Here is a 22,518-nt window from a genome sequence, read left to right on the forward strand (position 1 = left end):
CACCGGATGTGGGAGAGAGCACGAGATAGAAACTTTGTTATGCAATTGGAAAATTCAAGATGTACTCTTGGTAAATGGACACCATTCGCCAAGAATCAAACGCCCACGCACCACACGCGTCTCTCTTTACGTGCTGGGTGAAAGAAACGTTTAGATACGAATAAAACTTATTATGGGATGGATAAGATAATATTAAACTCAATATTCGTCTAGCTGTTGTGTTTATTTTTCTCTAATTTTCAACATAAAAAGCATTCCTCTTGTAAACACCTACATTTTTGTTAAAAAAGGACGAATAAACTGATTATTGGTTAAAAAAATTACAGTTAATAACATCCACATTTACTTTATAAGGAATTCCGTTAGAAATCCAGCGACAGTCATTTAGGGACAAGACACAATATGGTGTATCCATAAAACATTCATCAGTTAAACTGACACCGACTTCAATAACATATAATAAAGCAATGAAGAGGGGGAAAAATAACACAAACTGCTTACAAAACCAAAAATACATTAAATGTGAGATACAGTTCTAACTAATGCAAAAATTATATAATACACTAAATATTTAGATACTGTTGTATTTAATACAAGAATTATTTAACACAATAAACATTTAGACACTGTTGTATTCAATACAAGAATTATATAACACACTAAATATTTAGATACTGTTGTATTTAATACAAGAATTATTTAACACAATAAACATTTATACACTGTTGTATTCAATACAAGAATTATATGACACAAAATATTTAGATACTGTTGTATTTAATACAAGAATGATATAAAATACTAAATATCTAGATACTGTTGTAATTAATACAAAAATTATATAACACAATAGATATAAGATACTGTTGAAATTAATGCAAGAATTACATAAAACATTAAATAAATTAAAATACTGTTGTATTTAATGCAGGAATTATATAACATGCTAAATATAAGATACTGTTGTAATTAAAGTAAAAATTACATAACACACTAAATATTTAGATACTGTTGTAATTAATGCAAGGATTGTAGAACATTCTGAATATTCAGATACTGTTGTAATTTAAGCATGGGTTATATGGCACACTGAATATTTAAATACTGTTGTAATTAATGGTAGGATTATAGAACACAATAAATAATTGGATACTGTTGCAACTAAGGCAAGAATTATAGAACACAATAAATAATTGGATACTATTGCAACTAAGGCAAGATTATATAACACACTAAAAAGTCATATACTTTTGTAATTGATGAAAGGACTGTAGATCACACAAAAATATAAGATATTCTTGTAATTAATGTAAGAATTTTATAACACACTGGATATTCAAACACTGATGTAGTTAATGCAAGGATTATACAACACACTAAATATTATGGCACGGTTGTAATTCATGCAAAGATTGTAGAACACACTGAATATTTAGAAACTGTTTTAATTAATGCAAGGATAATAGAAAACACCGAATATTTAGGTACTGTTGTAATTAATGGAAGAGGTATATAACAAACTAAATATAAGATACTGTTGAAATAAAGGCAAGAATTATATAGCACACTAAGTATACAATAATGTTGTAATGTTGTAAACGCAAGGATTACAGAACACACTGAATATTTAGACAGTGTTGGTATATAAGCATGGGTTATAAGGCGCACTGAATATATAAATACTATTGTGATTAATGCAAGGATTATAGAACACATTCAATATTTAGATACTGTTATAATTAATGCAAGGTTTAAAGAACACACTGAATATTTATATGCAATTGTAATTAATGCAAGAATTATATAACACACTGAAAAATTAATGCTGTTGTAATTAATGCAAAAATTAAAGAACTCATTGAAGATTTGATTCTGTTGTAATTAATGCAAGGATTATAAAACACATTTAATATTAAGATATTGTTTTAATTAATGCAACGAGTGCAGAATACACTAAATATAAAGATTCTGTTTTAATTAATGCAAAAATTATATATCACACAAAATATTTAGATACTGTTGTAATTACTGGAAGAATTACATAACAAACTAAATATTTAGATACTGTTGTAATTAATGCAAGAGTTATAGTTTATGATACTATCTAAGGGTTATAGACTTAGACTGTTAGAAAATGCATTAGCAATTACTTTATACACCCTTAGAATTACTAGGACCGTCTATTTAGTTTCTTCACTCTTAAATTAGATTTTTCTCTATTTTTTCTTTCTTTTTTAACAAGTGTGTATTTTGTATTTGTTAATTTTTTGTTTCAGTATGATACATCAATTTCCATTTGCCCCCTACACGGGGTTTCTTGAAGTCATTAAAATAATTTGATGGATAAGAGAAAAATATTTACTATTGTGAAATTATGAGGATTTCGTATGCGATATCTAGGTAGAACAGTATTTAATTAACTGTTTCTCTAACAAACCAATTTCCACAATATGAGTAGAGAAAAAACACAAATGTTCAAACGCTAACTCGTCGCTGTTCATTACGTATATATCTGTGTGTGTGTATTTCTGTTGTACTTCCTGTATGTATTACAAGCATGTAGACGTATTAATTAGTGTGGTACATATTTTTATGCACACACACACACACACATGTACACATGAAACACGCATGCTAATGTTTTCTTATGTAGGAGTTTACTGAATATATCCCAAGGAAGTATAGTGATTTTATAAGCACCACGCCACACTGAAGAGTTTGGAATATTTATTGGGATAATTTTGTTGTTGTATTTATTAATAAATCTTCTTGGCAGAGGAAAATAAAAAGTAATTTCTCAAAGTTTTGCGAATACAAATATATATGCATATTTAAACGTCAACTTCAACAATAATGATGAGAAAATTGTAAGTTCTCATTAGCTAGAAAGGACATTAATAAATAATTAGGAAAAAAACAATGAAAGTCAGGAAGTTAAACTTTGAGCTCAAAAAAATCTAAAGTATTTCATAATCGAAATTTTGTCATTCTTAAAATGTCCTATTTTCTTTAAGAAACACATATAATAAAAACAGAAACGTCTTTTGAAGAAAAACTGACCTGTGTCACTTTAATTAAGAGTTTGTTTGTTTTTTAAATTCGCGCAAAGCTACTCGAGGACTATTTGCGCTAGTCGTCCCTAATTTAGCAGTGTAAGACTAGAGGGAAGGCAGCTAGTCATAATCACCCACCGCCAACTCTAGGGGTACTCTTTTACCAACGAATAGTGGGATTGACCGTCGCATTACAATGCCCCCACGGCTGAGAGGGCGAGTATGTTTGGGTTTCATTAAGAGAGCAAACTATATATCAATACACAGTTGTAATTACTGCAATGATTGTTGAACACAGTATCAAGATACTATTATAATTAATGTAAGTATTAAGATACCGGTATAATTTATAAGTGTCTAACAGACTACATTACTTGTAAGTGACCAATATTCAACAATATTTTCAAGAGATGAACATTTCGAACGGACAGTATTTCTACATTTCTAAATGACTAGCAATACTTCGCTATGATTAAGAGACAGAATTTCAGTATTGTGTGTAAATGATTGAAATTCTCTAATATTTCCAAGTGACAGAATTTTGACAACATTTTTAATTGACTGACAGAACTACGATATTTTTAAGTGACTCATATTCGGCTCAAACTTCTGATAGTTTGTATTGTCACTGACTTGAAGGCCTAGACTCCTAGCGCTTGCTGGTAAAGCAATTTTTAAAACCATATATCGGGTCACAGGCTCAAGAACATTTCCAAGTGATTTATACTCACCAACAGAGACCTGTTTATATACTGAGTGTTTGTAATGTTACCAAGTTACGTTAGATAAAAAAGTATTATTTCGACAGAAGACAAAACGATTTGAATCCAATAACAAAACCCAATCCATAATCCAGTTCTAGAAACATGACATTTAATATTCATAAATATATAATAAGCCACATTTTATTCCAAATAATGAAAAATATAATAATGTTGAGGGAGAAGTTTAGATTTCATTTAATGTCAGTATTGAGATTTTAACACTTATTGACTGTAACCACTTATCTTTTGTTTTTATATGGTTATATCTCTGACCCTTATTATACATCCGAGTCAACCTCTAATCTTTATCGTTTGAACTTAATATTTTTCCAACTCATTATATGACTTGTCCTTTTGCTTCAGACTAATATATGCGTGTAAGATAGGTAAAAAACTATAACACACAAAGAAGTGTTGAAAATGGAGAAATAGCGACGACTGTAACAAAGAAAACAAGAAAACTTACTTTCTTTAGTAAAAAATGGAAAACAAAACCAAAACTTATGCAACTGTATTGTTATATTTTATTCAGATGCAAAGTTAGAGGTCCGGCATAGCCAGGTGGGTTAAGGCGTTTGACTCGTAATCTGAGGGTCTCGGAATCAAATTTCCGTCGCACAAAGCATGCTCGTCCTTTCAGCTGTGGGGGCGTTAATATGTGCGGTCAATCCCACTATTCGTTGGTAAAAGAGTAGCCCAAGAGTTGGTGGTAGGTGGTGATGACTAGCTGCCTTCGCTCTAGTCTTAAGCTGCTAAATTAGGGACGGCTAGTGCAGATAACCCTCGACAATAACAGAAAATTAGAAATTAATTGTTGTATTGTTCATCTTATGTACTTAATGAACACTTTGACAAGCGTATGAGACGGAAACGTATTGAGAATCACTTGTTTCTCAAACTGTGTGTTACTGCAGCATGCATGGTCTTCTGTCTGGTATATCATTCTCTCATTGCTTCTCTCTTTTCGTGGACATCTCTTGCAGAACATTTTGTAAAAACCTTGTAGTATATTTTACGATGTTTCTCCGATCTTATGAAATTCGACTCTTACTAGCTTGACTCCAGGAAATTATCACACTGGGATTTTGAAAGGTCACTTCCGTTGTTCCAATGAGTGTGTTCAGGAGACAGGTGGACATAATGTTGTGAAAGTTGGTGTGTGTTAAATGAATTGTACGAAAACAATTCGACACGCAGCCCTACACGTTAACCACTAGTACACACGACCCACAATGTTTACGAAAATCTTAATACAGGATTTACCATTCTGACGAAGACATTTCTTAGAAACTGTTACACACACAAACAAACAACAACAAAATTGAATAATAAATAAATTGATTTAAAAACGTTTAAAGTATCATGAAATACAAGCTGAAAGACGTAAGGAGCTACGAAAAGCTTCTCGCAGGTTACAACTCTAAAGTTTGGGTATCGATACCAGTGGTGGCTGAAGCACCTATAGCCCATTATGTAACTTAGTGCTTAATAACAAACAAGCCTCATGCAAATTACATCCATGGGTTAAACAGTTAACTTCTTACTCTCGCATATCGATTCGAGAATATGATAAAAACAATCGGCGCCAATTTGAATCCACACAACGAAAACAACTGCTGGAGATCGTACCGTTCAATTTGATTCATCATTGTACTGTCGCATAAGTTTCAGGTCATTGAAGTAGATACATTGGTTTTAATTCGTGTAATAAATAGAAAGGAATCCAACTAGGCCTAGTACCTTTTACAAATGATCTTTTTCAAGCATATGTAGTTTAAACAATACGATTTAAAAACGAAAGATAACATAACTAAGATTTAATCAGTTGCAACAAGGCTACAAACCGTAGTAGTCCGCAAGATGTCTCTCGGAAGCTTTAATTTCAATTTGATTAATGGGTTAAATAGTAACGGTCCATTTTATTAATCCGGATGTTTGTGTGTATATATTTATTTATTCATATATATATTATATCAAAAATATAATCAGTTTTTGAATAATCAAGCAAATTAAAGCTTATTACAAAATGAGAAATTTAATTCCACCTAGTGGCGTATTACGTAGTACAACATTTTTTTTTCTCCTTTTTCTTTTCTTCAGCTGCGGCTAAACGGCTCATAAAACGTCACTGAGTGTTTTTCTTGTTTTGTTTTTCAAGTACAAACTTTTAGCTCACAGTTCCATTATCTCTTGACCGACTTGAGATGTAATTACAGTTTTGGTCTCAAGGAGTCAAATCCTTTTGATTGATGTATTTAACCACGCCAGAGGTTTCAAAGATTAATTTACTCTAATTCTTTCTAAAAGAATTTCAATTTCGGCGGACATTTAGAGTTTCCTCTTGTTTCTTCAAGTCCACTGTAGAATACATACAGAGACTAAGTGTTAACATATATGCTTTTGTCTGTTTCTGTGCTACACATAAACGTATTTGTCTGTGTTTATAAAGTACTTAAGAGTAAAGCTAATTAAAACGCGTTATGTTGGAGTTTTCTAGCAAATATTAAACACGTAACTTTTTCAACAAGTTGTAGAAGTTATGTGTAAATCTTTTTAATTTCTCAAAGTTTGAAAAATAGTTATTTTCAAGTTTTAAGCGTTCTCTGAGATTCACTTTACAGAATTCAATTTTTTTTTATCTTCTACAAAGAGATTCGAAGTGACACTCCTCAGGCTAAGTTATCAGGAATTTTAAACTTTGGAACAACTTGTTTTCCGACTTGATCAAAGGGAACCTAACTGCCAAAACCACGCGATGATTGTTTTTGGTGATTTTCAATATAACGAAGACCTTAGCCTCAGAGATTCAGCGAGTTAAATAAGGTCGTAAACAACTTTATATCTGTAAACTATTTTAAAACCGGTCTCAGACACATACACTCACACACACAAAACTCTGCATTCCAATACTTCTGAAGCTTTCAGCGCAAACTTGTTTGTTGATACGCCTTAAGAAATTGAATTTCGAGGAATGTTCTGGAAATACGATTTGAAAATGGCTCCAACAGAAAAGAATCTTCGGTCACCATGATAAAAGTATTATCTTAAACAGTAGATAAAGTTCAAATGAGGAATTATAAATACAAAAACGAAGTCGTTGTTTTTAAAATAAAATCACAATTAATGCGTGATTTTTCATGTGTTATGTGTGTTTTCTTATAACAAAGCCACATCGGGCTATCTGCTGAGCCCACGGAGGGGAATCGAACCCCCTGATTTTAGCGTTGTAAATCCGTAGACTTGCTGCTGTACCAGCGGGGAGCTTCTTGTTGTCACTCGTGACATGAACTAATTTTTAGTTTAGAATATCATGTAGAATGGATAAACTAAACTGAACTGGAGGACTTATTCATCGAACCAATTATTTGTTTAGTCGAATTTAGGGTTAGAATAGAATAATTAGGGAATTACCAAAAAACTAATGCGTCGCGTATTTAGTAAATATTAATGAAACCGTTTTAGTAAAGTAAAACAAAATGAAAAACACAAGATACACCATTTGTGCTGTGCTATAGCAGAGAAAGTAGTAGGTAGAAGTGCTAAGCGAACATTAGGGTAAAGGGGAAGAGTCGTAGGTACATGAGTTACTGAGGCATCACAGTTATAGAATAACAAATGATAAATGACATTATGGTAAGGGAAGAGAGTCATAGTTAAATAAATTAAGTAAACATCACGATAAAAGAAAAACTAATAACTAACTTAGCACCAAGATAACTAGAAAGAATCTTGGTTATAGGAACTGGTGAAACATTGCAATAAAAGTAAAACAGTATCCTTAGATTCTAAGTTATCATCAGGGTAAAACATAGTAGGCTGATAACCAGCCATCACAGTAACAGAAAAGAAGTGATTGCAGGTGCTAATTAAAGTAACGCCAGGATAACAGGGACGAGGCATGGTTACAGAAATCAATGAAGCATCACAATGTTAGAAAAAGCAGTGGTTACAGATGCTAAATAAAGTAACGCCAGGATAACAGGGACGAGGCATGGTTACAGAAATCAATGAAGCATCACAATGTCAGAAAAAGCAGTGGTTACAGGTGTTAAATAAAGTAACATTAGGATAACAGGGACGAGGCATGGTTACAGAAATCAATGAAGCATCACAATGTTAGAAAAAGCAGTGGTTACAGGTGTTAAATAAAGTAACATTAGGATAACAGGGACGAGGCATCGTTACAGAAATCAACGAAGCATCACAATGTTAGAAAAAGCAGTGGTTACAGGTGCTAAACTAGCACCAGGATAAAAAGGAAAAGTTATCAGAAATCCTGAACTTAAGTTAACTAATGACAGAACAACGAAAACGACACGTGTTATTTATAATGAGAGATAAACTGTAGCTACATCACAGTGAAATATATCAAACATGCTATTGGTGTAGTCACTGTCAGAAAGAAAACAAAAAACTGTACACTGGATAAGTGAAACAAAGTATCACTGGCCACATTATTCTATTGTTCACACTATATAGCCACACAACAGCTACATAATAACTACTCTTAGTTTTCCGAAAATTGTTTAATCCGGAAGTGTAAACGCATAACGAATAGAAAGCACATTAACACCAGTAATACATTTGATTCTTTTCACAATTATGTAGGTACAGATGATCTCTGTTTGGTTAATCTGTGTTTCGTGAGGAGTGGAATTCTCCGAAACTAGAATAACACAATAACACACGTTGATCAAAGTGTAGACTGAACTGGACTTCCCTTGAACTTAGATTTCGAAATTTAACGATAAAAAAAATCGGAATATTTATTTTATTATAGGGAAGATTCGAGGCTACAGAAATCAATGAAATGACATTGTATGGTAAATGACTCAGTGTGAAAGGCATCAATGAATCGCTAAATAACATAAAAACGTTGTAATCTTCATGTTTACAATGGTTACAATGAATGAAGGCAATAAAAAAACGTTGTTAAATTAAAAACATGTTGCTTAAGAACATTAGACGAGAGGATTCGTTAGATGTACTAATACTGAGAACAATAACCAAAGATGTAGATTTAACCCGTAATGACAATTGAGCAACAGAAAGAACCACAGTTACGGGTGAAAATGGAAGTCGAAGTCATCGTAACTGTTTATACCTTGTTAACTAGCACCCAGATTGACCATAACAGTTTCTTTTATTTATGCTTTTAGAGGGATGGGTAATGAGGACTAAAGGCGGTCCTCACTCTCTTAACTGATTTGTTGTTTTCACCCTTGCGAAACCTGGCGTGCACATGGATACATTTTATCACCAATGTTGTTTTTTATCCTGTCTTCCCTCAACCGTCTCTTCAACCAAATACTTCTGTGAGATGAAAAAGAATATCCCCTCTTCACACAGCTGGAAGAATTTCTCACGACCCTGGCTCGTGACCGTATGTTGCGCGAGCACTATCATGGTCTATCGTATATCTGCTTGTGAACCCTTTAGCTCCGCAACGTAAAAAACAGCGGAACCAGCTGTCAGCAATAGGAATGTGGTGTTGTGGTGACAAGGGACACAGCTGGGAGAAAGAGGTATCAAAGGGTTGAGGGACCATTTGCATATATCAGAACTGTTACACTGACGTTTCTTTACAAAGATTAATACAGAATTTACAAAAGAAGGCAGTTTTCTAGGGTACATATACAAATTTTCAAGACCCTATAATTCTAATAAGCAGGAGTAAATAGCATATTCCTGGTATTTTCATTATGAAACGTGTCAACTTTAGAGGGACAAAAGGCTTAGAATAGCCAACTTGGATTATAAATAAACCCTATCACAATAACCTTTTTTCTTTAGGCTTAGCCTTGTCTGATAGTTGGGTCAATTGTTTCGCAATCATCGGGTTGCGGCTTCGAATCCCATCATAGAGCATACTCGTCATTTCAGCCGTAGAGCGTTATAATGTTACGGTCAATCCCACTATTCGTTGGTAAAATATTAACAAAAGAGATAGTTGAGTGATTAGCAACATTCTCCCTTCTCTATATCTGTGTTAAAACTCAGAAAACATTAAATTAAACTTCTAATAAACGACCTGTGCTAAAGCTGAGAAAACCCATTAAATTAAACTTCTAATAAACGAACGGTACTAAAACTGGCACCGTTTATATTTTTTATATTACTAATAATATATTGAATTCTTTTTTTGGATCAACTGTGATCCAATGTTTAGCGCATTGGATTCTTAACTTTGCACTTATGGTGTTAGATAATTTATAAGGGTGAAAGTTGAATCACACTATTCAAATAAAGTAATTCAATAATTAATTGTGGGTTCCTTTGTCAAGCTGCTTCCCTCCACTAGTTCATAAATAAAGAAAGCTAGTGAAGACAGTTTTTCTGTACGTTTTACATGAATTTCGGAAAGAAATTAAACGCAATTTTTTCTGTTTCTGGATGACCAATACAAAGTTAAAGGTCATCATAATTTGTCCTGCCAGGAGCATCCGGACGGACCCTAAGAACACGTGACTTGGCCCACCCAATATGCTCTGTAGGGAAATACATGATGTCTGAACAGACAAACACAGAAGATGGATAGACCAGTAAAACTGCAATGTGTCCCAGATGCGAAAATGAAATAAATTTGAAAAATAATTATTATAAGATGTTGGACTTTTGAAGAATGGGCACGTGACATAATTAAAATGCTTGATCACGTGCGAAATATTGTGCACGAGACAATTCAGTGCTGTTGAAGTTGTGACAATAAAACATGCATAAGCTTTTCGAAAAAACAACATCAATAAGAAATGTTGTCAGAGCTTGACAAAGTTTTACTTGTTAAAAGTCCCAAACACGTCTCAGTTATTGGTTAGTGCCCTGGACTGTGGATCCCAGATTCTGTGGCTCGAGCCCCGTTAACACCAAGATAAAAATCGTCCTCGCCCTTTGAAATCGTGAGCGTGTTATAAAAGTAACGGTCAAATCCTACTACTCGACAAATGTGGCCCACGAGTTGTTGTTGACTAGCTGCTTTCCCTCTAATCTGTTACTTCAAAAGTAGCAACGGAGAGCACAGAGAGCCCTCAAGAAGCTTGAGGCTAAATACAAAAAATAAACAAGTTACAAGCTGGTCTTTAATGTACAGAAGGTCATAATGGTGAGTTCATTTGGCCCGGCATGGCCAAATGGTTATGAAAATCTACTCTTAATCTGAGAGTCGTGGGCTCGAATACCTGTCGCACCAAACATGCGTGCCCGTTCAGCCGAACGGGCGTTATAGTGTGACAGTCAATCCCGCTATTCGTTGGTAAAAGAGTAGCCCAAGAGTTGGTGGTGGGTTGTGATGACTAGCTGCCTTCCCTCTAGTCTTACATTGCTAAATTAGAGACGGCTAGCGCAGGTATCCTTCGTGTAGCTTTGCCCAAAAATTCAAACAAACCAACAGTGAATTAATTTTTTTCATGCAATAATTTAACTACCCTTGAAGACTCTACTGTGTCCAATGTAACAAACCGTGAACGGGTACCATCTGTGAAGGATATATACCACGTAAACTTTGAAAGGATTAGAATGTACAATGGTTACGTCACCGCAATAATGTCCGCCACCGTTTTGCTTGTCTTAGGGAGTGCCAGCACCGGAATCTTGACGACGGATCGCTCTCACACCGCTTCAGCTAGTGTTTTCAAGAGGCAGTTGAATATAATATAAGTTCCGGATGAGTAATCGGTGAATGCCCATATGGCACCTGCGAGAGTTTATGTTATGAAGAATGAATACTCTCTGTGCGTGTGTTTTCTTATAGCAAAGCCTCAGTTATCTGCTGACTGAGGGGATCGAACCTCTGAATTTAGCGTTGTAAATCCGAAGACGTACTGCTGTCCCATTGGAGGGGACTCGAACTTACTGAGACGTGTATAAATTAATAAATACGTCTTTGATTTATTCACTGTATTTTTATAGTTTCAATTATTGAGTAAACTTAGTATGATCTATAAACCAAGAAAATTTATTACCAATATTTCAGGTTATTATATCATGTTGAAAAATGGCTAACTTAGTATGATCTACCTTCGTTCTCCCTTCACTCTTTCCATATGAAGGCAATCTTCGGTCACCTTTGTGCTCCAGTTTCAACTAGTACTCAAAGGAATACAGAGCAAACATCTCACTTGTGAAATAATAGGTGAGTGACCAACGCTTCACATTCCAGAAATTCTGAAACGAAAGAAAAGAAGAGACGATAACACGTTCAAAAAACAGAAACGATATCCCAGCATCACTTCTCCTCACCAACATCTTGTGCATGAGGGACTGGATCTACCTTTAAAATTCGTGAATGAAATAATCGCTTAGCTTGAAAAACACAATTATTTACTTGAAATCGAAAAGATAAAGGGTTCCATAATGCAAAAGTTACAACATCATAAACGCATTCTGCTAACAAGATTTTGCGATCTTGAAAAAACCTGAACCTAAACCAGTATAGAATGAAAATTTACTTTTGTTGTGCTACTATGTTTAGTATTTGTGACTAATTTTACCGCATATGGTGGCTTATATAAGGAGTCTAGCACAATTAAAAAAACAAAGTTTTGTTTGTTTGTGTTTTTTTTTAATTTCGCGCAAAGCTATACAAGGACTATCTGCGCTAACCGTCCCTAATTTAGCAGTGTAAGACTAGAGGGAAGGCAGCTAGTCATTACCACCCACCGCCAACTGTTGCACTACTCTTTTACCAACGAATAGTGGGATTAACCGTCACATTATAACGCCCCACGGCTGAAAGGGCGTGCATGTTTGGTGTGACGGGTATTCGAACCCGCGGCCCTCAGATTACGAGTCGAACGCCTTAACCCACGTGGCCACGCCGGGCCTAAAAACAATCAAATAGATAATTTTGGGTAAGGTTATATTCAAACCATATGAATTTAACGTCCATCGTCAGAAAAAAGCTCATTGTCTCATACCTTGTGCTTTAGTTTACTTCAGCTTCTAAATTATTGACTTCTTTCCATATCTTTCATCAGGGCCTGGCATGGCCAAGCGCGTAAGGCGTGCGACTCGTAATCCGAGGGTCGCGGGTTCGCGCCCGCGTCGCGCTAAACATGCTCGCCCTCCCAGCCGTGGGGGCGTATAATGTTACGGTCAATCCTACTATTCGTTGGTAAAAGAGTAGCCCAAGAGTTGGCGGTGGGTGGTGATGACTAGCTGCCTTCCCTCTAGTCTTACACTGCTAAATTAGGGACGGCTAGCACAGATAGCCCTCGAATAGCTTTGTGCGAAATTCAAAACAAAACAAACCTTTCATCAGTGGAAGTGACCATGTATTGTGTCGTATAGAGATTTTGATGTTTAGCCTTGATACATACTAAGAGCAAAGATATGACCAAAATTTCGGTGACATCATGAATCTCTATGTGGGTTACACAGGGAACCTCTGAAGAGATAAATGGATTTAACTGCAATATTAACAATACTTGTTGTTATTTTTGTGTGCGTTACCATAGAGTCCTTGTAACAAACAAATTACGAAAGGATGTTTGGACCCAATCAGCTATGAGTAATATAATAGCAGGTGGTTGACTCCAAAAGTACATCTTATTGATCATTTAACCTGTCATGTGGCCAAGACAAATTACACCAAATATATATTTCAGAGAATAACCAGGAGAGCTCATCCTTTTCAAAATCAAAAACATTAAAAATTCTGGTGTTTCAATGAGCAAATAATAAGGGTCTGGCATGGCCAAGTGTGTCAAGGCGTTCGACTCGTAATCCGAGGGTCGCGGATTCGAATCCCCGCCACACCAAACATGCTCGCCCTTTCAGCCTTGGGGGCGTTATATGTGACAGTCAATCCCACTATTCGTTGTTAAAAGACTAGCCCAAGAGTTTGCGATGGGTGGTGATGACTAACTACCTTCCCTCTAGTCTTACACTGCTAAATTAGCGACGGCTAGTGCAGATAGCTCTCGAGTAGCTTTGCGCGAAGTTCAAAAACAAACAAAAACAAACACATACATCTTCAATGTTTCCTACTTTCATCAATATAAAACATATCTGTGTTTAGAGGAACGTAATTATACCGTTGTAGTTGAAGCACAATATTCGTGTACGTCATTACGTATTTTGATTGAAACAATCCAACATAATGTTATTTTCAATACGCATTCCTATGATCCAATTACTAGCGTCCTACATACATATTGGACTGCAATTAAACTCTACCACGTGACCCGTAATTGCTCCCTCGGTTACCGATAAGGAATGTGCTACGTGTTCAGATGAAAACAAATGTAACCATGCGACCCCTCCCATTGGTTAGAGATGTGGAATATGCTTTAAAGAAGTCATTGACCTACGAAATAGATTGTGGCAAGGCGCTAACGTAAGGTTATGTTTACTACGTCTCTTTGGCTATTCCTACATAGTCGGCTTCTGTTGGGTGGGTATCTATCTGCCTTGGTCCTATTCGCGTTTAACGTTGTACTCACAAACATAAACCCGTAGTTCAGAAAGAGGCATACTTAAAACTCATGTATTTCAGATGAAATCGTTTCAAGCATCACTTTCTGTTTAGCCGTGAATATACGTACAAAAAAAACTTATTAACTTTGTTCCTTCTCTAGTGGTCGTCTTCCGGTTGTTTAGGGGTAATATGCAGGCTTATAACGCTTATAATCAGGATTCGATACCTGCGATGAGCAGCGCATCGTTAGCCTTCTATGTAGCTTTGTTTTGTTCAGAAACCAACAAAAGACTCTAGTGGTCTGTAAGTTTATGCAATTTGTTTTGTTAACAAAAGACTCTAGTGGTCTGTAAGTTTATACAATTTGTTTTGTTAACAATAAACTCTAGTGGTCTGTAAGTTTATGTTATATGTTTTGTTAACAAGTTCTGTTAGAAACGTTCTCGAGTGTCCCTTTTTTTCTCTGCCAAGTTTGTAAATATTATAACTACAGAAACCGTAATTTATGTACACTGACACAAGTGTACAACTTCTACTTTTGGCTGGTTTCAACTGAGTAGTTGGTCTACTTGTTACTGTTCTTATATGATAACAAACTTATAAGACAAAAAGAACGAAGATGACCTGACAAAGATGGTGAAATTGATATACGAGGTAAGGTACAGTTTTAAGCACGTGGTCATAATAAACGATAAACGTTTATTTGTTGTTGTTTTTACTGGATATAAACCCGAGAAATTTATGTGTGTGCCACAAAGAGAGAAATTGTTACATCTTATACTTGAGATAGTAACTGAATATTAGCATTAGCTCAGCGCAAAAGTGAAATACGAATGATTTCGTTAACGCACGGAAATAACGCTAAAAAACGAACTGATGTTAACAAAATGAGATAAACATATGAAAAGAAATAACTGTAAAATACTGATTACCAAAACAGTCATGGTAACAAACTTTACAGAATCAGAACGATAAGGCTTGTTTTTTTTAAATTTCGCATAAAGCTACTCGAGGGCTATCTGTGCTAGCCGTCCCTAATTTAGCAGTGTAAGACTAGAGGAAAGGCAGCTGGTCATCACCACCCACCGCCAACTCTTGGGCTACTCTTTTACTATCGAATAGTGGAATTGACCGTCACATTATAACGCCCCCAAGGCTGAAAGGGCCAGCATGTTTTGTATGATGGGGATCCAAACCCGCGACCCTCAGATTACGAGTCGCATGCCTTAACACGCTTGGCCATGCCGGGCCTAAAAGATATATGAACGATAAGGCACGACATGTCCAGTTAAATCGGGCGAATGACTCACAATCAGAGGATCGTGGATTCGAATCTTCGTCACCGAACATGCTCGCCCCCTCAATCCCACAATTCGTTTGTTAAAGAGTAGCCCAAGAGTTCGAGGTAGGTGGTAATGACTAGATGCCTTCTCTTTGGTCTATTACTGTTAAATTAGGGATTGATAGCTCAGATAGCCCTTGTGTAGCTTTGCGTATAATTCAAACTAGTCAAAACAATAAATGTATTGGTCATATATTAATATTGTGAATAGGTTACCCTAACGAACACACACACACACATATATATACATACACACACAGCTAGATAGCTCTTCGTATATGTATAGTTGTCTGTCCAATGCACAAGTAAGTAAGACTTCAGATATTCCAAAGACTCAAAGGTTTTGGGTTTTTTTTGGATATTCGCGCATCCTCAGACCAGAGCTACTTGCGCTAGCTAATGTTGCTAAGATTGAGCTGCCAGACTAGAAAGAAGACCTCTAATCAATAGCACCTTCAGCAAATATCTCGTCTAACTTTAATCGATCAATGGATTTGACTGTTTCATCTATGACACATTCATGACCCTAAAGTGAGAGGCACAAGTGTGCACCAAAGGAACACGAACCATGGATACTTGAAAGGACTAGCACACACATGTAATGTTTGTAACGTAAAATCTGCCCTAACAAAAGTGACATCTGAAATAAAACAAAGTTTATCAGCTATATAATAGTATGATCATCCCTTGAATGACACAATGACATTTCATCATAATAATTATCGACAACCATTGGAGGAATTTATGGAAAAAAAACCAGAAGATAGAGTTTGATTCTGAACCTCCTTCACAGTGATCTCTAACCGAGTTTGTTCTTTTAATCAAAGTGATTTCATCGCTAATTATTCTCAGTAATTATTTCGTTTAATTAAAGCGAAAATAAATAATTCCCTTTAAATATACGGCCCGGCATGGCCAGGTGGTTAAGGTACTCGACTCGTAATCCGAGGGTCGCGGGTTCGGATCCCCATCACACCAAACATGCTCCTTCCTTTTAATCGTGGGGGCGTTATAATGTGACGGTCAATCCCACTATTCGTTGGTAAAAGAGTAGCCCAATAGTTGGCGGTGGGTGGTGATGACTAGCTACCTTCTCTCTAGTCTTACACTACTAAATTAGGGACGGCTAGCGCAGATAGCCATAACTGCGCGTCTTCAATTTTCTAGATACTAGGGTTAGTTTGTTTTAAATTTCGCGCAAAGCCACCACATTTAGATACAAAACCACACACACGTAAGATTTGCAATGATAACGAGCCCAATAAATCTATATTATTAGCCATATAAACTTTTTTATGATCTACTTTATCTGCACACTTAAAAGATTGGCGAGTTTCAATGACAGTACCCAGAGTGTTAGTAATATTAGAAAACATTTGAATAATCTGTGTTAATGGCATCAACTCCTTCAATTTAACACTTTATTATCCCCATAACAGTTGTTCCGAATGGTTGAAAGGGTTAATTTGTTAATACACCTGTTCATTGAAACAAGAAAAAAAGAGCTGACAGAATTTAAAACCACGTGACTACAAAACATGCGCATGAAGAATGTGGCGACCACATAACTTTCAAAAAATCCCTCTTCTGACTGCTTCACTCCCTTTCTCTAGTTTTTTTAAAGTGTTTTGTTTCATCTTTATTTGGAGACACTTTCCTTTTCTAATTCTTTTTTTTTTAATATTTAATTTTCGCGCAAGCATCAAACAACACATGCGACGCCCCCAGAATTTTATAACCGACCCCTTTAGAATGGAACTAAGGTACGTATATCGTGTATCCATCCGCACGCCATTTGTTCTTCGACGTGATTTATAAGGTGTTCGAGCGTCAAAGTTCTCATTTCTGCTGTTAACTATAAAGCAGAAATAAAACATGACGCATTTAAAAAGGATTCTAGTCTTTGATAAAAAGAAAAAAGAAACAGGAAGTACATTAGAATATATTTCTTGCACGTATGTGAGTTGCTTATATAACTACGAAGTTATTTAAGCTTAAAAATTTTCTAATTTATAGTAAGCTTGAGAAGCTTGTTCTCGGAGAAATGCTATAGGATTACGTTTCAAATGTTCTCCCTTTTCAAGCTTTATGTCTTGATTATTTATGTTGTTTTTGTTTTGTTTCAACAATAAACTTTTAACTCAAGCCCCATCTCTTGACCGATTTGAAATCTAATTATAACCGCGGCTGTTGAGAATTCCCTCTTATTAACATTTTAATTTTGCGCTGAAAAAAAACGAACCGACAAAAACCGAGACATGAGATCTCGTATTCGAAGACCACGTGCGAAAAGGATGTCGATAGTGCTTTACCCTCATATTACAAATCCATATATTTTTTTTTCTGTAAGATATTTCTTTCATCATCCAAGAAGTGATTTACAGAAAAGTAATTATCACTTTAGAGCTAATTAGATAGACGGGTTTATTGTTATATGTCAAGTCATATTTGGGTGTTTATATTTACTCGTATTTCATTACAGGTTAACACTTTAAGTTCTTTCAAGAGCACGTGAATGAAGATTTAGAAAAAAGTTTCAAACTTTCATTTAATAAATCACTGGAACCAATACGGTTATCACATGGATCCCGTAAAGTTCTAAATACGTTATTTAATAAGGAACGTTTTGTTTAATCGAGTACGTGTTATCATAATTATTTGCGTTTATAAAGATCGAATAAATGGAATTTTAAAGGCTAAACGCATTCTTTTTTGTTACATACGTTCTATAGAAATACGTGGTGCGTGAGGTACCTGTAACATTTCTCAATATGTACCTTACCAGTTTTGGCTGTTAGTTTTAAATCCTGGTAAATTTTTAAGTGGTCCCTATAAATCCAACCCCACCGTGCTTGTGCCAGTTGTATGGATTAAGTAAAGTGGGATAACGTGATTAAGTGTTGGGACTTCATCCCAGATTCATGTAAACTTCACAATGAGTTGGCATAAATCATTGGTGAACGACAGTAACTGGCATCGAGGCCAACAAGGCCCAGGGAAAGATAAAACGCGTTACGTGCTGAATACATTTCTGCTGCGTTTAATACGCAACAAAACGACCTGGCGTGCGTTCGCTGCAAGACCTACTTCGCTATTAGCGTGCAAAATGCGTAGGGAAAACTCGCACGTTCGTGCGTGGAGCACCTGGAAAGACAGATCAAACACGAAATAACAAAAATGAGTTATTCCAAACGTAAACAACGTCAAATATCTGTATACGACAAACATGGCGGTAGACAAGTTTTGCACGTGCTACCTCGCCCTCAGTAATTTAAATTTCAAGGAAGTGGGGTAGTTTTCCTCCAAGTATTAGATCAAACCTGATTGTTATCATGCTGGAGTACCAAACACGCCACTACACGTAGATAGATCTTTGTCCAGATACGAGGGAATTACCCTTTCGTGTTGTCATTTACTTTGGTTTATCCTGTCTATTTCAAAATATAATGATAAAAAACACACGAGACATACAAATAATGTTTATTTTACACGTTAAAACTGGATTTCAGTAAAAATTACAAAACAAGTGCAGTTTATACATATTTTTTTAGTTAATTTGCTTATTTCTTTAGCACTTCTTATAAATTATGGTTTTCCCATAAATGCAGTCGATCCACTACTTAAACCTCGGTACTGTAATGCAAATAACATAGAGTATTCCATACGTCATATAATATTAAATAATTTTAACTAACATTTGCATTAAATCTTTTGGGAAAGCAAAAAACAAAACACATAAATAATAGAATTGTATAGAACCAGTGCATGTAGGTAGAAGTTTTGTAAACATTGATTCAAACAAAAAGGATATCTGAAAATATGAATAAATAAATAAATCGTACCAACCTGTTGACGAGAATACCGTATTAAACGATACGCCATTTCTTTATGAATTCTGTTAAAAATTACTTATCCGTATATAACTGCACGTGAGTAACCACTTTATGCAGACATGCGCACAGTGAATTAATAAAGAGTTTAGATGAAAGGAAAAAAACAAACGTGAGTTATTTAAATGCTCTGACAGCACGTATACGTGAGTTTCGATAGAGCTGAATGTCCTAAACTCATGATATGTAAGTGTGTTTCATATTTGAGTATAAAGGGTTGACTATGGGCTGTCGCATACTATGCATTATATTAAAATGTAGATGTTGAATCTGGGTTTATATCAAGGAAACCCCAACCTTCGTCGTAACAATACATAATTGTAGTTTTACGCGTTGTTTGCATGGAATTTCGTGCAAAGCTACAAGAGGGCTATCCGCTCTAGCCGTTCCTAATTTAGCAGTGTTAAGACTAGAAGGAAGGCAACTAGTTATCACCACCCGCCGCTAACTCTTGGGCTGCTCTTTTACCAACGAATAGTGGGATTTATCGTAACTTATAAAACTCCCACGGTTGAAAGGGCGAGTATGTTTGGTGTGACGGAGATTCGAACCCGCGACCCTCAGATTACAAGTCGAGCGCCCGAGCTACCTGGCCATGCTCGCAGTTTCTATCTAAAAACGGGCAAATTTGTTCATTTTCATTTACATAAGATCTGAATGAAACAACATATGAATCAAGATTTACATGTATTTATACTAAAGTTATACAAACATGTTTATAAGTGAGTAGTTTTTTCGAGATTTGCGACTGTAATGTAAATCACTTTCACGTATCAGCCACCAAATATAGTCTCCCATCGTGTTTTCGTTATACGCTCCCATGTCACAAAAGCAAAGTTTGAAGAGAAAAATAGGTCTTTTCCATTTACTTAAGCATTAGCAATTAGGAAATAACACTTTTTGTCCAGGAACAATAAAAAGTAAAAATTTTGTTACAGTGTTATTCCTATATACAGTCATGTGAAAAAGTTAGGACACCCTATGAAAGCCTGTGTATTTTTGTAACATTTTTTGATATATAGATATTTAATCTTACGTAAAATGGCTCAACTCACACAGATATATCACACCAGATGCACATGATTAGAAGATCGTTACTCAGCATTTTGAATGAGGCTTGCCCTATTTAAACCTCAGACATTTAGTTTGGTGTGCTCCTGACTGTTGAAGTGAGAGTGAGCACCATGGTGAGAGCAAAAGAGCTGTCTGAGGCCTTCAGAAAGAAAATTGTAGTAACTTATAAGTCTGGTAAGGGATTTAAAAAGATCTCAAAAGAGTTTGAAATCAGCCGTTCAACTGTCCGGAAAATAGTCAACAAGTGGAGGGCTTTCAAAACAACTGCCAACATGCCCAGGTCTGGTCGTCCAAGCAAGTTCACCCCGAGACCAGATCGCAAGATGCTAAAAGAGGTCTCCAAACACCCTAACATGTCATCACGGGACCTACAGTAGGCTCTGGCTACTGTTGATGTGAAAGTGCATGCCTCTACAATCAGAAAGAGACTGCACAAGTTTAACTTGCATGGGAGGTGTGCAAGGAGGAAACCTTTGCTCTCTAAGAGAAACATCAAGGCCAGACTGAAGTTTGCCAGAGAGAATGTAGACAAAGACCAGGACTTCTGGAATAATGTTTTTTGGACAGATGAGTCCAAAATTGAATTATTTGGACACCAGAACAGAGGACATGTTTGGCGTAAACCAAATACAACATTCCAGGAATAGAACCTCATACCAACTGTGAAGCATGGAGGTGGAAGTGTCATGGTTTGGAGCTGCTTTACTGCAGCAGGACCTGGACAGCTCACAATCATAGAATCCACCATGAATTCTACTGTGTATCAGAGGGTGCTTGAGGATCATGTGAGACAATCCGAAACGGAACTGGACCCTGCAACACGACAATGACCCAAAATATACCAGTAAATCTACCAAGGACTGGCCGAAAACTAAGAAATTGAGAGTCCTAGAATGGCCGAGTCACAGCCCAGATCTTAATCCCATTGACATGCTGTGGGGTGACTTAAAACGGGCTGTACATGCAAAAAAAAACCTCAAACATCTCACAGCTGAAAGAATTCTGCACTGAAGGGTGGGGCAAACTTTCTTCAGACCGATGTCAGGGACTGGTAGATGGCTACAGAAGCGTCTCACTGCAGTTATTTCAGCCAAAGGGGATAACACTAGCTATTAGAGGGTAGGGTGTCCTAACTTTTTCTCAGTTAGAATATGCATTTATGTAGAAATACATTTACAGAAGATCTTGAAAAGTCTTTTCTTTAGTTTTAATTGTTTAGTTATATTCCTATAATATCTCAGTATTGTTAAATTGAGATTAAATATCTGTATCTCCAAAAATGTTTCAAAAATACACAGGCTTTCATAGGGTATCCTAACTTTTTCACATGACTGTATATACATACATATGATAGTTCTTGAGTTCGTAATTAGGCCCAAGTCACTCACAAATTACATTTGTGATGCAATTTAAAATAACCATTCTCAGTAACATTAATATGTAGTTTCTTTTCTGTGTGTGTGTGTGTGGTGAGTGGGGTGAAGAAATATGAATTTGTTATGTTATCTGCAAAACACGAATTAACACAGTTTTCTAATGTTCACTTCGGGAGCTTCAATTTGAACCAAACGCACGACACACTCCCAATGAACTGGGGCCGCAACTTTGTTTAGTACTGTTAAATCTAATAATTAGTTGTTTTCAAGATCGAGAATTTTTCTAAAAAGAAAATGTGTTTTTGTTATCATAGGCCCAAAATCTCAATATTTTTATTTTATAAATTATGCTGCTTTTTACTTCTGTAATCTGAAAAGAATATTTTATTTTACGACCTAGTAGATCCCTTCACTACACGGCATTCATTAATTACTGAATAAAAATATTTTATAATTGTTTATTTACGTTTAAATCTTCGGTCCTCATTTCGGTTCTCGTAGTCATTTTAGTCTCTTACGAATATCCATGAATTACCCAGTTTTATAAGCACCATGTATATATTGATGTTTTTATCCAACATTCATCTATGAATTCAACATTTAAT

At 35.7% G+C, this 22,518-nt stretch overlaps 1 long non-coding RNA gene across 1 annotated transcript; it reads right to left on the reverse strand.

Annotated features, from left to right (window-relative positions):
* Positions 1–933: 933 nt before the first annotated feature.
* LOC143254311 (uncharacterized) lies at positions 934–19,650 on the reverse strand. The gene is made up of 3 exons (XR_013030134.1): positions 19,420–19,650; positions 11,831–11,977; positions 934–6,175 (listed from the first exon to the last, which is right to left on the reverse strand). It is a non-coding gene; the product is annotated as an uncharacterized LOC143254311 (long non-coding RNA).
* Between the last annotated feature and the right edge of the window lie 2,868 nt (positions 19,651–22,518).

The sequence above is a fragment of the Tachypleus tridentatus genome, chromosome 6 (genome assembly GCF_004210375.1).
Source record: "Tachypleus tridentatus isolate NWPU-2018 chromosome 6, ASM421037v1, whole genome shotgun sequence".
NCBI lineage: Eukaryota > Metazoa > Arthropoda > Merostomata > Xiphosura > Limulidae > Tachypleus > Tachypleus tridentatus.